This window comes from Aythya ferina, assembly GCF_964211825.1.
Source record: "Aythya ferina genome assembly, contig: HAP1_SCAFFOLD_176, whole genome shotgun sequence".
NCBI classification, from domain to species: domain Eukaryota; kingdom Metazoa; phylum Chordata; class Aves; order Anseriformes; family Anatidae; genus Aythya; species Aythya ferina.
The window spans coordinates 19,511-24,863 of record NW_028181354.1 but is presented as its reverse complement, the minus strand read 5'-3'; the positions used below and the strand labels follow the sequence as shown (position 1 = coordinate 24,863).

Genomic DNA, 5,353 nt, shown 5'->3' with positions numbered 1-5,353 from the left:
GTAACTGTGTAAGTTTATGTCAATTAATTAGGTCTTCTATATATTAATTAATGTCTTCTACATTTGCTTGGCATTATTACGAAAGACAAATCTTCGAGCTGCATCTTAAAGAAAAAGAAGCCCTATAACTTCTCCTTAATTCAAATCAGGACTTTTCGAGTGAAACGTCAGAAACGGGACCTAAAGAGAGTTCAGAGGGATCAAAAGAAAGTTGGAAGAAGTCAGGGAGATGCAATGCAAATAGTGTGGTAAGTCGTAAACTAATCATCATGTCAGCGAGTGTTTCCAGTGATTATGAAAGATCTCAGTGTGCCATCTACAACTACCTTTGTTGATGGTTTTCTCTAAAGCAACTTCAAAAATTGCCCAGAATGTTTCCATTGTGCTGAGATAATTTCTGATGAAACCTTGATCTAGATTGCTGCTTTCTTTAACATACAAACTCTGTTGTGTTGAATTTCTCTTTAGATTGGATTTGAGAACGTGGGTGGTCTTTCCGAACACATCGCAGCTTTGAAAGAGATGGTGATTTTTCCCTTCCTGTATCCAGAAGTTTTTCAGCGGTTCAATATTCAGCCCCCAAGGTAACTCATTACAGTGATAAATCTTAAGTCAGCTGTTTTCAGGAGAAAGTTCAATTAAGGTATCAATATGCTTCCATGCTTCAACATTTTTGGCAGCGGTGAACATTTGTTTTAGTAGTAGCAAAAAGTGGTTTCTTAAAAACGGATAGAATCAAGAATATTTGTAGGTTAAAAATATAAGCAATGTCTTAAAATTTTAAGTTTTACCATCTGGTGTTTTTAAAAAGTTGGGTTAGTTGGGTTGGAGTGGTTTTGTTCTCAGTTTTATGTACAAGTCAGCTTGATTAGTTTGTAAGCAAGAAGGGATTATCTAGTGGAAGCCAATTGTAATATGTTGCCTGGAAGCCCAGTTGTTTTTCCTGCCTACTTTTGCTTTCTTTTTTTTTTTTTTTTTCCTCTGAGTGCTAAGGCATCGCTTTTCCTTCCGGCTTTAGGCTTCCTCACTTGCCATCAGCAATAGATGGTCTGAGAGACCAAACCCAGTAACTTAATGCTTTTGAAAGGAGCATTAAATGCTTTACTAACAGATTCTGCATATTGTGAAAGCAAGAATATGCAGTTTATTGCTGCAGAATGAACTGGTGATTCACCATTCAGCCCATTCTTAGATTCTGTGCTGAAGTTTGCCCGTTTGGCTCCGGTTTGCTGTAATCACCCTGTTTGTCAGCAGTTTTGGAAGTGTCCTTCTGGGACAGTATGCTCTCTTTTGAAGGTTTTATACGTTTGAGTTACCCCCTTATTCATTTCTTTGGGTGAAAAAAAAGAATTTTCTTGTGAAACGTTGTAAAAACGCAGAACTTCTATCTGTTCTGCCTCTACCCACACTTCAGCTATTACTGCTGTCTTGTATATGACGTGTTTTGGTTAGAAAAGATGAGTTTGTTCTAGAGACGATGGTTGTAGGAGGTACTCATCATGATGTTTTTTTTCCTATCTGGATCTTTTTTATTGCAGAGGCTGTCTATTTTATGGCCCCCCAGGAACAGGGAAAACACTAGTTGCTCGTGCACTTGCCAGTGAATATAGTCAAAGTGACAGGAAAATATCATTTTTTATGAGAAATGCTTGGGACTGCATGAGAAAATACATGGGGGAATCAGAATGCCAACTTCGTGCGTTATTTGAACAGGTAAGGTTGAAATGCACAGTGTATTCTGTCAGAGTTGAAACCATTATTTTTTGTGGTCAACGTTTTTAAGTAGAACTTGCTCTTTTTTTTGTATTTTGTTAGGTTTTTTTTTCCCACTGAAATGGAAATGCCAGTGTTTCTGCTGTGAATGTCAGCTGTAAGAACTACTGGAACGATTTGCTTCCTGTCAGCCGGATACAGTGGGTTGACACAGACTGTCTTCTGTTAGTCATGCCAGATACTCCAGTAGCTCTATCAGTAGAGGTCCCAGAGGCTAACATGAAAGATCTAGTTTAGATGACATTCCAACCATGATGTTTTTGTGCATTTTTCCTTTAAATAATGCTGTTTTACTCTGTGTTTTTGTGCTAGGCCTATCAGATGCGACCTTCAACTATTTTCTTTGACGAGATAGATGGTCTCTCTCCTGTGCACTCCAGTAAACAAGACCACATTCACAGAATCACAGAATCACAGAATTTCTAGGTTGGAAGAGACCTCAAGATCATCGAGTCCAACCTCTGACCTAACGCTAACAGTCCCCACTAAACCATATCCCTAAGCTCTACATCTAAACGTCTTTTAAAGACTTCCAGGGATGGTGACTCCACCACCTCCCTGGGCAGCCTGTTCCAGTGTCTAACAACCCTTTCAGTAAAGAAGCTCTTCCTAACATCTAACCTAAAACTCCCCTGGCGCAACTTAAGCCCATTCCCCTCGTCCTGTCACCAGTCACGTGGGAGAACAGGCCAACCCCCACCTCACTACAGCCTCCTTTAAGGTATCTGTAGAGAGCAATAAGGTCGCCCCTGAGCCTCCTCTTCTCCAGGCTGAACAAGCCCAGCTCCTTCAGCCACTCCTCGTAGGACTTGTTCTCCAGGCCCTTCACCAGCTTCGTCGCCCTTCTCTGGACCCGCTCAAGCACCTCGATGTCCTTCTTGTAGCGAGGAGCCCAAAACTGAACACAGTACTCGAGGTGCGGTGTCACCAGAGCCGAGTCCAGGGGGACGATCACCTCCCTAGCCCTGCTGGTCACACTGTTTCTGATACAAGCCAGGATGCTGTTGGCCTTCTTGGCCACCTGAGCACACCGCTGGCTCATATTCAGCCGACTATCCACCATCACTCCCAGGTCCTTCTCTGCCAGGCAGCTCTCCAACCACTCATCTCCCAGCCTGTAGCTCTGCTTGGGGTTATTGCGCCCCAGGTGCAGGACCCGGCACTTGGCCTTGTTGAACTTCATGCAGTTGGCCTCAGCCCATCGGTGCAGCCTATCCAGATCCTCCTGCAGAGCTTTCCTACCCTCGAGCAGATCGACACACGCACCTAACTTGGTGTCATCTGCAAACTTACTGAGGGTGCACTCAATGCCCTCATCCAGATCATCGATGAAGATATTAAAGAGGACCGGCCCCAGCACTGAGCCCTGGGGGACGCCACTAGTGACTGGCCTCCAACTGGACTTGACTCCATTTACCACGACTCTTTGGGCCCGGCTATCCAGCCAGTTTCTAACCCAACGAAGCGTGCGCCAGGGGTGTGGCTGTGCGGCGGCCGCCGGCGAGATGGCGGTGGCAGGGGGCGGTGGCGGATCCTCGGCATCCTGCGCACCCTCCACCCGCGGCCTCGAGCGGCCCGACCCGCTGGCGCGCCTCACCTGCCCCGTGTGCCTCGAGGTGTTCGACAGCCCCATGTGCGTCCCCTGCGGACACGTGTTTTGCACACCATGCCTGCAGGAGTGCCTCAAGCTCAAAAAGCCAGTCTGTGGTGTCTGCCGCAGCACCCTGGCGCCTGGCAGCAGGGCTCTGGACTTGGAAAAGCAGTTCGAAGCGACAGAAACCACTTGTAACGGCTGCAACAAAAAGATGTTTCTCTCAAAGATGCGCAGCCACGCAGCTTCTTGTTCAAAGTACCAGAACTATATCATGGAAGGTGTGAAAGCTGTGACTAAAGAACCACTCCACAACACCAGGAACTTCCCCAATCGCTTCACCTTTCCTTGTCCATATTGCAGCAAGAAAAGCTTTGATCAAGAAGGACTAGTTGAGCACTGAAAAACATTGCACAGCATGGATGCAAAACAAGTGGTTTGCCCAATTTGTGCCTCGATGCCGTGGGGAGATCCAAATTACAGGAGTGCTAACTTCATGGAACACCTTCAGAGACGACACCGGTTTTCATACGATACTTTTGTGGTACGTGTTTCTTCATCCTTGGAATACGTGAGCCTGATGACTCTTAAAACCCAGCTTTTTTTATGTAGCCACTACTGTAAAATGTAGTCCTTGCAGATGGTATAATGCAAGAAGTTGAATTACTGTTAAGTCAGAGGAGGAGACAGCTGGTTTTGTGTTGTGTTAACCAATATGGCCCTGGCAGTAAAAGAATTTCTGTACCCTTCGTTCATAGGATTATGATGCTGATGAAGATGATATGATGGCACAGGTTTTGATGCGTTCTTTGCGGGATAAATAAAATAAAAAAGAAGACTAATTGTCAAACCAAGCTTCCATGAGAGGGAAATGGCCAGCATTCTTGCACTTCTCCCTGTCCATGCCAAGATGAACTCAGGCATTCAGAAATATGGAAGACTTTAATCTTAGTTTTGAATCCCCATTTGATCTTTTGGTATCATTCTTGTTTTTTATTAATATGACTATGTTGTTCAACCACGTAAGGCTAATTTTCTTTTTTGTTTCACACAAAGCTTATTTATAGGTCAGTGTGGAGGAGACAGTTCTGTTTTCCTTCACATCTGCCTGTTTTCTGATTGCTTTCTGCCAGTTGTGCTAGTTTGACTAAAGCCAGAAATACTCCAAATTGACTGGCATGAACTAGCTGGTAAACCTCTTCTTCCCCTGATCTTGTTTACATTTCGTAAATGATAGTATGAGAGGTGTCTTTGTGGCTCTTTTCCTTTAGTGAGACCCCTAGGTGCTAACTCACCAGATTAGTTCCTGTTTCAACTGGCCTATGATGCCTGTGATTTCATGATGTTTACCAGTGTGAGAATTCTCACAGGCAGCCTCTCAATTATATGGAAAACATGTCTCCAGTATGTCTTCAAACTGCAACATTCCTTAGCAAAAATGTTTGAAGCTGAGTAAGAAACTAGTTCAAAACACTTTAGTTCTATACCTGATTACGATTTTGTTCCATACTTTGACCATAATTTCTAGCCTGCCTGGAAAACAGAACTTTGGTGTTAGCTAAAATGCATAACTTTCAACTGTTATAGCAAATATTAATCATTTGTTGGCCTTATTAAATTGGTGTTTAAAAAATCGGTTTTCTAGGAATCTTAAGCCTTATGCTTGTAGGGGAATTCAGAAGCTTTTTCAATATCCGTATCTTATGTCAACTAAAAATTTCATATATATATTCCTAGTTGTTCCATCCCTCGAGGCAAGCTGGTAGCAAAACTTATAACCCGTAGCACTTGCACAGCACTGCCTTCTGCATTGCAGATTCTAACAAGTATTTTGAATTCCTGTTTTTACTTAAACGTCGCTAAGGTAGCTGAAGCTGTACTTAGATTGTTTTCCATATACATACAGGATGGAGGTTTAGCTTTCAAAGAAAATGTAAAATATAAACAAGTTTGAATTCATAGACAATGGATACTTGATACTCAGTTATA

General features: G+C 43.3%; 1 pseudogene across 1 annotated transcript; it reads left to right on the top strand.

Annotated features, from left to right (window-relative positions):
- Window positions 1–3,278: 3,278 nt before the first annotated feature.
- On the top strand, window positions 3,279–4,385 carry LOC311428885 (E3 ubiquitin-protein ligase RNF114-like; annotated as a pseudogene). Its single transcript has 2 exons — window positions 3,279–3,908; window positions 4,123–4,385. The product of its transcript is annotated as an E3 ubiquitin-protein ligase RNF114-like (transcript).
- Window positions 4,386–5,353: the final 968 nt, after the last annotated feature.